Source organism: Phacochoerus africanus, chromosome 1 (assembly GCF_016906955.1).
Source record: "Phacochoerus africanus isolate WHEZ1 chromosome 1, ROS_Pafr_v1, whole genome shotgun sequence".
Taxonomy (NCBI): Eukaryota; Metazoa; Chordata; class Mammalia; order Artiodactyla; family Suidae; genus Phacochoerus; species Phacochoerus africanus.
In genome coordinates, this window is record NC_062544.1 from 14956461 (window position 1) to 14968642 (window position 12182).

Consider the following 12182-nt stretch of genomic DNA (forward strand, 5'->3'; position numbering starts at 1 on the left):
AAGGCAAAGCTAATACAAACCATTCCCCAAATACAGCCGGGAAACAGAGAGTAGGTAGCAGTTCTCTCTCCTGCTCTAGATGCTGCCTGACATGTATGCATGTATCAGCCGTCAACTCCAAATGGTTGAGGCCATGAGTGAGTGTGGGGGCCCCTGACAGAAAATTGAGCAGGAAGAGGAGCCAGACAAATCGCTCTCATGTTCCAAACTTCATTGAGAATCCCATGGGAATGTAGCTTTCGAGGAGATCCCATGAGAACATCTGGGATGAAGATGCTCACGCCAGGCCCTAAACCCAGACTCATTAGTAATAATGCTTCGTTTTTTGCTCATTTATTTATTTATCCTTTCATATACCACAAGTATGATTTGCATTCCTTTCGCCCATTTTCCTAGTGGGAGCAGGAAAAGGAAGATCGAGAACGAGAATGAAGCTGTATACCGGGTGCTTTCTCTTAGACACCCTCTCATTTGAGGTTAATTCATGGCAGGCAACCCTTGCCTTAATTTAGGCAGAAAGGAATGTAACACAGGAGAATGGAGGGCTCATGGATTTGGAGAAAGTCTTGAGAATCAGGGTAGGAATCAGATAAGAATCTTACAGCTTTGGGATCTGTGTAGCAAGAAAGAATATGAAGAGTCTGCTCCGAGTTTATTACTAGAATATGTAGTTATTTGTCATCTTTCTCAAGATTCAAAGTCTTGGTGGGGTGAAAGGCCAACAGGCCTAATTTGGACCCTGAACTTAATTGCCTCTTTGAAAGGCTGACATGAGAGAGGAAGACGGGAGATGGTTGCCCTTAAATTAGAGTCTCATCGGGATCCCATGAAGTGGATGAGAGGGAATTTCTCAGGACAACAATGAAAGTGCACTTGTGGGGGGAAAGGTATTGATATGGTGATAGTCACGGTTTTGGCTTGGGGAAGGGAGAGTCCAACAGCGAGTGTCCCCAGTACGGCTTGAAGGGAAAGTTGACTTATGGTAGAACGCCTGAGCAAAGGCTTGCTGAGGAAAATGGCAGAGGGAGGGTAGGTGGGTGGAAAGTGAGGGAGAGTCTAGAAAATACTGTGTTTGGCATCCTCTTCATGAAAGACTCTAACGAAGAAACAGCCACCTGGTTTGATACCACACCATGCTAATGGGACAGGCTCCCTGCTGGTCAAAGCTCTCAGTTAATGTCCACTTCTCAGCATGTCTGATGATGGGTTGAAGTTGACCGATCAGCAAACTACTCAATTATAAGCCCATCTTCTCCCTGTGGTGCCACTAATTAAAACAGGAACCACATTGCTGCTCACACACTCTGTGGCATTTCCCCTTCCCACAGCTGTGTTAGTCACAACCATTAGCCAGTGTCAGTGAGACTCAGTCACCTTTTCCCTTTTTTCCAACCCCATTCCTATTTGGTGTGAATTCATCAGTGAAAAACCTTCCATTGGGATTATTGATTCCCCCCCCCCCCACACACACACCCTGTGCTATGACAAAGGAGCACGTATGGTGGGAGCTTTGAAATGCAACCTCAGAATGCAGCTCTGTGGAAATCTCAGTGGTCTGGAATGCTCTGACCTTTTGTCCTGCCAAGCACCATCCCCCCACTCTGATCATGTCATGAAGGATATTTCTACATGCACTTAATTTTTAAGAAGAGAGAGAGGAGGAGTTCCCATCGTGGCGCAGTGGTTAATGAATCAGACTAGGAACCATGAGGTTGTGGGTTCGATCCCTGGCCTTGCTCAGTGGGTTAAGGATTTGGCATTGTCGTGAGCTGTGGTGAGGGTCGCAGACGTGGCTCAGATCTGCATTGCTGTGGCTCTGGTGTAGGCTGGCGGCTACAGCTCCGATTAGACCCCTAGCGTGGGAATCTCCATATGCCACAGGAGCAGCCCTAGAAAAGGCAAAAAGCCAAAAAAAAAAAAAAGAAAAAAATGAAGAGAGAGAGGAAAGATGTGGCTCTGTAGCCATCATTCACAGGAGAGCTGTTCTTCAGACAGCTGAGACAAACTGCAGCCTGCCTGCCTGCCTGCCTTTCTTTCTTTCTTTCTTTCTTTCTTTCTTTCTTTCTTTCTTTCTTTCTTTCTTTCTTTCTTTCTTTCTTTCTTTTTTCTGTCTTGATAAACATAATGGGCCACTTTGGTAATTTCAGCTGTAAATGCACTTCTCTGTGATGGGACAATGCTTTCATGCACAAGAATGGAGAGATAAAAGATGTTGAAAAGCAAAGTGGTGACAGGCTAGCAGAACAGGGGTAGCAGAACAGGTTACACAACCACCAAGCATATCCTGACTCTTCTTGAAGGCCAAGTCCATGACTTCCCAACCAAAGAGAGAAACTTATGTAAACTCCTCAAAGTTCAGTTCAAATCTCCATTAGTATTAAAATCAATACCCCTGGCTGGAAATAGGATGACACCTCTAGCATCCTTCCACAGAGATGCCAATTAGCCTCCAGCGGAAAGCTCCCTGCCCACGCTCCTCTCAATGTCTCTTCTCCCTTGAAAAATGCAACTCTAGATGCCCTTGCCTTTTAATACAAACTTTTCCATTCAGCATTTGATGACTCCATTTTTTTCCCCAAAATCTCTTTTCAAGTTTCTCTGTCAAAATGATTTCTTCTCAGAACAACTGAACACATCTAAGAGCTCCTAAGAGGGAGTTCCCTTGTGGTTCAGTGGATTAAGGAGCCAGTGTTGTCATTGCAGAACCTTGGTTCACTGTGGCACAGGTTCGATTCTTGGTCAGGGAAATTCCACTTGCTGCAGGCAAAAAAAAAAAAGTTCTTAAGAAAACCACTTTGGGAGTTCCCATCATGACTCAATGATAACAAACCTGACTAGTATCCATGAGGACTCAGGTTTGATCCCTGGCCTTGTTCAGTAGGTTAAGGATCCCACGTTGCTGTGGCTGTGGTGTAGGCCAGCAGCTGCAGCTCTGATTTGACCCCTAGCTTGGGAACCTTCATATGCCATGGGTGTGGCCCTAAAAAAGACAAAAAAAAAAACACTTTGCACCCAACCATGGAATGGCAGACCAAGCTCAGAGTCATTGCACAAATTTAGTATCATAGCTTGAGAATAGAAGGTAACAAAGTGTTCCGTATATCATAATGGTTAAGTGCCTTGACTCTGGAGTCAAAGAGATTTTGGTATCAGTTCTGAAATTGCTAATTTTGTCTCTTTGGGTCTCAGTTTCCACCTGTTAAATGAAAGAATAGTAATGCCTACCTCAAATGGTCATCAGGGCCCACAAGCACATGAAAAAATGCTCAACATCACTGATTATTAGAGAAATGCAAATCAAAACTACCACGAGATACCATCTCACACCAGTTAGAATGACCATCAGTAATAAGTCCAGAAATAACAAATGCTGGAGGGGGTGTGGCGAAAAGGGAACCTTCCTGAACTGTTGGTGGGAATGTAAGTTGATACAACCACTATGGAGAACTGTATGGAGATACCTTAGAAATCTATGCATAGAACTACCATATGATCCAGCAATCCCACTGGGCATATATCTGGACAAAACTTTCCTTAAAAAAGACACATGCACCTGCATGTTCATTGCAGCTCTATTCACAATAACCAAGAGCTGGAAACAAGCCAAATGTCCATTTTCAGATGATTGGATTAGGACAAGTGGTATATATACACAATGGAATACTACTCAGCCACAAAAAAGAATGAAATAATGCCATTTGCAGCAACATGGATGGAATTAGAGACTCTCATACTGAGTGAAGTAAGTCAGAAAGAGAAAGACAAATACCATATGATATCACTTATATCTGGAATCTAATATATGGCACAAGGGAACCTTTCCACAGAAAAGAAAATCATGGACTTGCAGAATAGACTTGTGGTTGCCAAGGGGGAGGGGGAGGGAGTGAGGTGGTTTAGGAGCTTGAGGTTAATAGATGCAAACTATTGCCTTTGGAATGGATTAACAATGAGATGCTGCTCGGTGGCGCTGGGAACTATGTCTAGTCACGATGGAGCATGATAATGTGCGAAAATAGAATGTGTACATGTATGTACAGTAGAAAAAAAAGTGTATTGAGGAAATAACTATTTAAAAAAAAATAATAATAAAAATTGAAAAAAAAGGTCATTTGGAGGATCCTATGAAACAATGCACATAAAGCACTGGGCTTGTGATTTGTTGTGTAGACTATACCTGTTAAATGGTGAGTTGTTAACAGTTTATACCTTCGCAACTCCTGAGCATGGAGCCAGTCAGAATGAATGAGGGGGAAAGGAACGCGTGCAGCTCTGGAACACTTACAGCATGCTTACAGCCCACCGGCAGTGGGCACTTGATGATCTGTGTGCCTTCATCTTATCCAGATCTCTTGGCCACCTTGTTCCCACCACTTCCGTGTTTGACGCAGTCATGCCTTCAGTTCTGCATCTCCTACCCTGGGCGGGCTGTCTGCGCTAGGACTCGGGGAGCTGCTGGTGACTCCTAAACTCTCATTTATCAAGGCTCTTTATCTCACAGGGCTTTGTTAAACTCATCACATGAGCAGTAAACACACACACACACACACACACATACATGCACTAAACCAGAGTCATCCTGTTAAATATCCACACACAAACATATGCTCTTAAAACTGAATGCTCAGTGACCTTACACTTATTCCTGGAGTTGGAGGTCATTTTGTGTGATTTAGGTTGAGAAGATAAACTGACATCAGCCTAAGCTCAGGTCAGTTCAGAGAGCGACAGTGTCCCACAGTGGGCAGTTTGCTCTAGCCCAGAGACTTTCCAACAGTCCCCACTCCAAGCAGGGACCAGGGGTGAGGCTAATAAGGATTGTTAAAGGCAGGACAGAGTGATATGAGGGAAATGGTGGGTGGGGAGCAGGAAGTGGCATGGGTAGCTCTTAATAGGCTCATGTTGCTCACTGTCATATACAATAAATCTGCTGAAAAAGTTAAGGCAATTAAATAAAGAGAATACGAATGTGGAAAAAAGCTATTGTAATTGGATATTGCAGAACTCAAAACCTAGGCATAACGTTTGTATAATAGTCTATGTAAGAGAGTGTTCTAGTCAATAACATAACAACGATTAAGTAATTGAACAACATTATTTCAAAGTATTCTCTGGGTTGGATCTTATGTCCCAGCATCTCAAACACACACAGTTCTAGTTAGGAGAATCTGCAGTGTTAGGACAATGAGGGCCAGCCCACAGAACATCTGGCTTCAACCAATGTTCCCAATCTCTCGTCTTTATGAGTAATAAATTTGGAGGGCCAGGTTTGCCTGCTTGGGTCACTCGATTCACTTGAGGCACAGATAATTTGGGCCACTTGTAATGGCTGGTATTCAGAGATATCTGACTTCAATCCCTCAGAATAAAAATCATTCTCTTCTTTTTCTTTCATCACATGAGTGTTTTCTTAAGTCTCTGGTACCTGTGTGGTACTCTGTGATGGATCAGGATTCAGCCATTTACAAACAAGAATATTTATTGAGTGCCAACCATGAGGCTAGTTCTCTGCCCTCACCAACTTACTGTCCAGTGGGGGAGACAGGCATGAGAGAAATCAACACCTAAATGGTTATTTGATTAAAGTTGTGAAGAGTGGGTCAGAGGACATTAATGGGATGGATGTCCATTTGGTCTGAAGGGTGCAAGGCTTCTTTGAGAAACCAGCATTTAAGGCTTTAAAATCAACTACTGACTTAGTCAAGAGGAAGGGAAAAGGTGGAAGGGGAGAAGGCATTCCAGAGAGAGAGCATTGTGTGCAAAAGCCCAGGGGCAAAAAACATGAGACATATTGAGCAACTGGAGGAAGGCTAGTATGGCAGAAGTGCGAGGAGCTACAGGGAGCTTAGCAGGAGGTGAGGGTGAGGTAGGCTGTGTCCCTGATGGGGCCAAAGTTGGTGGAGACCTGGATCTTGTGCTCAAAGGCACCATCTGTCAGAGAAACAACTGCCTCTTAGAAGTAAGTTTTGTTGACTAGGCTCTCAAAAAATATTTATCTAATGTATAATTGCTCCTGGCAGTTTGTTCCCACTACTGGCAAAAGCAAAAAAGAAATACAATTCAGAGTCTTTCCCACTCATGATGGGTTGGTACAAAGCTCAGTGCATTTCTGTTATCTGTGTTTTTCAAGTGTTGGTCATTCATGACAGAAAGGGTTAGTCAAAGTTCTCCAGAGAATCAGAATATGTACATGTGTGTATACATATATATTATGAGGAACTGGCTCATGTGAATATAGGGACCGAGGACTTCTGAGATCTGTAGTCCAAAAGCTGGGGATGCGGGAGGCCCAAAGTGTAGTTTCATTCCCAGTCTGAAAGGCTGAGAAGCAGGAGATCTGATGCTATCAGTTCAGTCTGAAGGCTGGCAGGCTTGAAACCTAGGAAGAATTGATGTTTCAGTTCAAGGGCACAGGCTGGAGAAGACTCTTGTTCTGGCTCCAGCACTCAAAGCAGGAGTTCTCTCTTACTCAGCCTTTTGGTTCTATTTGCATCCTCAACTGATTGGATGAAGTCCACTTGTATTAGGCAGGGAAATTGGAATCCACCAATTCAGAGGTTAATCTCAACAGAAACACCATCACAGACACACGTAGAGTAATTTTTTTTTCTTTTTTTTCTTTTTAGGGCCATAACTACAGCATATGGAAGTTCTCAGACTACGGCTAAATCGGAGCTACAGCTGCCAGCCTATGCCATATCCACAGCAACACAGGATCTGAGCCACATCTGTGATCTACACCACAGCTCATGGCAATGCTGGATCTTTAAGCCACTGAGTGAGGCCAGGGATTGAATCTGCATCCTCATGGATCCTAGTCAGGTTTGTTAACTGCTGAGCCACAAAGGGAATTCCCCAGAGTAACGTTTGACCAAATGTCTGGACACTCTGTGGGCCAGTCAGGTTGACACCTAAAATTCACTCTTGCACAACCCCGATGATTTTTGCCACACTCGCTTAACACCTGTATCCTAGTTTATAGAATGTTCTTGTTTAAACAAAATCTTCTTTTTCTTAAACATTTATTTCTAAATGATACTTTAAATCCCAACTGTGTTTGGAGAGTGAGTATTACCCATCATAATTTAGAGGTATACATAAAAGTAAATAGAATAGTAAGAAAGAAGTGTTATTACGTACTTGATAGTCACTGTGGTCTACTGGAGTTCTTAGCCTATGGCCTTATATCCATTTTAGCAATAGATTAGCAGGAGGTAGAATAAAAAGATATGCTTGCACCAAACAGAGACTCTTTCCTTGACTCTTTCCATTGGTTTCAGAGAGAATAGAAAAGAAAGCACCTTTCTCACTATGTGATACAGTATATGCAACATTGTATCAACACAGCAGTTAAAAACATCCACAAACCACTGGTGGCCTATAGCCTGCACTTGGGGATACAAAGTTATTTCCTAGCTAAATGTTAAGTGAGAAGTATACAGTCTTAATTCACTGAAGAAAAGCAGGCCACTCCTTGCCATAGCAGTAAATGGGTACCTCACTTTTCAGAAGTGTTGTAGATACTTTGATAAATTAGGTTATTTTTTGTAGAAATGAACATTCTTACAGATAAAAATCTTAAAGATGCTTTATCTGGAGCAGGACTTGGCCCAAGTGAACCCTGAGCCTAAGCTGACCAGCTGTAGAGTGACCTCAAGGGGGAGCTTGCCATAGGACAGAACAGACTGGGTTAGTGTCATGCAATCTGGGATGGATGGTGTGGTGGGTGACCACTCCTAGAGGTCTGGTGGAGCCCAACAGCAGCCATGAGAAGACTAGTCAACATTCAACCAGTGTTCAGTACACAGAAGCTCTTACGATTGTTGATGCTGGTATTATCATTTTAAATATGAGTGCAGATTTTAATGGACATCTGCAGAGTCAAGCTGTTGGCAGCAGGGATTGGGGATCAAGGACACGGTTCCTGTTGGCGGAGGACTCATGAGTGCCAACTAGAATCCAGATCCCAGAAAAAAATGGCCTCTTGGGCTGTTAGTCAGAGCCTGAGACACTAGGGGTATGAAGAGAAAGATCCAGTCGTTGAATCTGTAAGCATTTGGCCACCAGGAAGGAATGAGGTGGGAGTTCTCTATCCTTTGAAGCAAAAGTCAATGCAGAAGAGAGGCTGACCTGGTATTAGTTTCTATAAATGCCGCATAACTAATCTAGGCCAGTGGGTCTCAAAGTATGGTCCTTGGATCAGCAACAGCTGTATCATCTGGGGACTGGTTTGAGAAGCCAATTCTATGGCCACACCCCCACCCCCTACTGTGCAGAAACTTTAGGGGGTGGGGCTCAGCCATCTGTGTTTCCCTACCCCCTTTTATAAGGGCTACACCCATGGCATATGGAAGTTCTGAGGCTAGGGATCTAATCAGAGCTGCAGCCACCAGCCTCACACAAGATCTGAGCTGCACAGCCACCTCAACACAATATCTGAGCTGCATCTGTGACCTACACCACAGCCCTTGGCAATGCTGGATCCCTAACCCACTGAGCAAGTCCAGGGACTGAACCTGCATCCTCATAGGTACTAGTTGGGTTTGTTACTGCTGAGCTGCAATAGCAACTCCAGCCATGCGTTTAAATGATAAAGTCTTCCAGATGATTCTGGCACATGTTAAAGCTTGTGAACCTCTGGTCGAGAGGAAGATGTGAGCTGGAGTGGGCACAGCTAAGGCACAATAGGGCTGCTTCCCTGGCAGGGGCAGGGTAGGTGTCAGGACAGAGTCAGGGACTTGTCTAGCTTCTCTTCGGCTGCTCTTTCCTTGGTCATGGCTTCTCACACTTTAGCGTTGACTTCTCTGCCCTGCTTTCTCTTCATGCACGCAAATAAACATCACACTTCCAATGTTTAATTAGAGGACTCTCTCATACATCATATTTAGTTTTTTGTTTTTTAATTTTTTTATGTAGAGATTGGAGGTAAGAAGTTTGAATATATTTCCTAAGCTATCTGATGTGGTGAGTAATTTCATGAACATCTCCTAAGAGTTTTGTTTGTTTTGTCTGAAAGCAAGGGCTCCTCTACTACAGAGAATGTCTAATGAGGTGCTCAGTGCTTAGCTGGTGTTGGAGAGGACAGCCTGCAGCTTCTCCCTTTCCATCTTTACTGCAGGTCTGGAGTAGTTTTGGTGAAGAGGTTGATTTTGCAACAAAGATCTGACAGAGGAAGCCACACAGCAGGTAGCAGAAACACAGAGGGTGTGGTGGCAGAAACACAGATTATAAATCCAATTCGACCTGAGTTTGCATCTTGGCTCTGCTACCTGGTAGCTTTTAAACCTAAGGGAAATCACCTAATTTGTCTATGCCTCAGTTTGCTAATAATATAACGATTTTGTAAAGTTATTAGGAGGAGTCAAAGAGATAATGTAGGCATGTAAAATGCCAAGCTTAAATTAGTTGCCCAGTAAATGCATTGCAATAAAATTGTACTTGTCCCTAACCTCTTTCCCATGTTTCTTTGGATCCACAGCAGGGTAGTTTACTGGGTACAGCCTGAAAGATAATAGCTGATGTTTACTGAGCTCTTATCAGTTAGATGATTTTACTCTGTGTAACCAAAACCTGACTCAAACCAGTATAAATGATAAGAAACTCTATTGTCTCGTATAGCAAGAAATCCAAAGAAAGGAAGGATTCCAGGAGTGATGCAAGCTGGGCCACAGCTCTGTTTTTTTATTCTTTTCTTGGTTCTGACCTACCCTGTGTCTCAGCTTTCTCCTATGATTAGCTTCCCTTGTGATCACAAGATGACTGCCAGCAATAGCTGAAATTGCATGCTTTCTTGCTCACATCCAGTGAGGGAGGGGAAAAAATAATCTCTTCCAGCCACTCTTATTGGATGTAGGCAAGTCATGTGCTTTCCCTGAGAATAATAGCATGCACTGATTGGCTGTTTTTCAGAAGCCTGTGTTTTGATCCAATCACTGGCATCACATTTCAATGATGTCTTAGTCAAACCAGAATCATTTCTGAACTTGGGGATAGGACCAGCTTATCCTGAGTTTCATAGGCTGAGGTTTTGGTTTTTGTTTGTTTGTTTGTTTTTTGCTTTTTAAGGCAGCACCTGCAGCATTCGGAGGTTCCCAGGGCTAGGGGTTGAATCAGAGCAGTAGCCACCAGCTGATGACACCACCACAGCAATGTCAGATATGAGCCACATTGGTGACCTACCCTACAGCTTGTGGCAACACAGGATCCTTTAACCCAATGAGCAAGGCAAGGGATCAAATCTGCATCCTTATGGATACTAGTCAGATTCTTAACCTGCTGAGCCACAGTGAGAACTCCCATAGGCTGAGTTTTGATGGAAGGCTAAATAGCTGGAAATAAAGAAAAGGAGAGGAAAATATGTTCACTATTGTTTTCTACATCCCAGTACATATATATAAGCAGGTACTAAGCCTTTTATATGTATTTTCTCTTCTTTTCTTTTCCTTTTCTTTTATTTTCTTTCTCTTCTCTTCTCTTCTCTTCTCTTCTCTTCTCTTCTCTTCTCTTCTCTTCTCTTCTCTTCTCTTCTTTTCTTTTCAAGGCTGCACCCATGGCACATGGAAGTTCCTAGGCTAGAGATTAAATTGGATCTATAGCTGCCAGCCTACACCACAGCCACACCAACACCTGATCTGAGCCACATCTGCAACCTACACCACAGCTAACGGCAATCCTAAACTCACTGAGTGAGGCCAGGGATCAAACCCAAGCCCTCATGGATACTGGTCAGGTTCATTACTGCTGAGCCACAAAGGGAACTTCCTGTATGTATTCTCTTATTTGCTCTTCCCAGCCACCCTCTGAGGTTGCTCTTTTTATGGATAAGGAAAGAGGCATTTAGAAAGGTTCAATCATTGACTTGCCCTATATCACTGGCAGAGTTGACCAAACCATAGCGTAGCCTCAGGCCCAAGATGCCCCAGGGCCATGCTTCTCTCTCCTCCATTGCTTGGTTGGCTGACCTCCTGGTGGTAGTGGCTCACACTTTGGCCTCACATTGCAGGGATCCTGGCACTAGCCCAGTGAGGTGGACTCGTTTTTACCCCATGCTGAGGAATAATGGGAACACTCTGGAAAGAACTTGAGCTCTGCTCTCAGGTTTCCACAGTTATTTGTCTGTTGTTACCAAACACTAAAGACTTTAAAATTCACTGTGGTCATATAGGCAGAAACAATGACCTCATGCTTGCAACCACAAATCCAAAATGCTCTGGAATCTGTAAGACGAACTGCATTTTAATTAGAAGAGAGAAAGAGCAATGAAGACATTGCTTGGAAATATTTTTTCTTTTCAAATCTTCCTCTGGCTTGCCTTCAGGCCAAAATGTGACAAGTGCCCTAAATCTGATAACAAACACACACTTCTGAAATCATTGTTAGCTTTCTTAAAGAGAAAAGAAAAAAAAAAATTACATTAGTTTCTTGTTACCAGCAAGAGTTCAAGAATGCTTAGCCTTGACATGCAGCGCATAAGAACACAAGGAATCTTTCCCCCATTAAATATTAAAAAGTAAAAATGGAGCTCTCAACCCATTTCCCTTTCTGCTTAGAAGGATTTTTATTATGTCAGGTCCTTCAGAACCTTGAACCAAGCATTATTTAAAAGGCTTGTAGCTTATCCCTAAAATCTAGTCATTGGTTATTGTCTGTGAATTATTCTCAAGCACCGGGTCAAACTTCCTGGGTGATTATGAAGTTTTCCCAGCAGACAGTGGAGAGCAGCAATGCAGTATCAGTGAGATACTGCATCCTATGCTTTGTAAATAGATCTTGGCTTTGATATGGTGGCTACTTAATGAGAGGGCAGTGGCCGGGAAACATGAGAGGGAACTTTTATGTGTCATTGGTTTATTATAAGGCACATGCTTTCTGAGAACCTTATATGTGGCATCTCACTCCATGCTCCAAACTAGCCAATGCGATTTTTATCCCATTTATTTATTTATTTTTATTTTTTCCATCATAGCTGGTTTACAGTGTTCTGTCAATTTCCCACTGTACAGCAAGGTGACCCAGTCACACATACATATATGCATTCTTTTTCTCACATTATCATGCTCTATCATAAGTAACTAGATATGGTTCCCCAGGCTATACAACAGGATTTCATTGCTTATCCCTTCCAAAGGCAATAGTTTGCATCTATTAACCCCAAATTCCCATTATCTGATTTTTTAAATGAC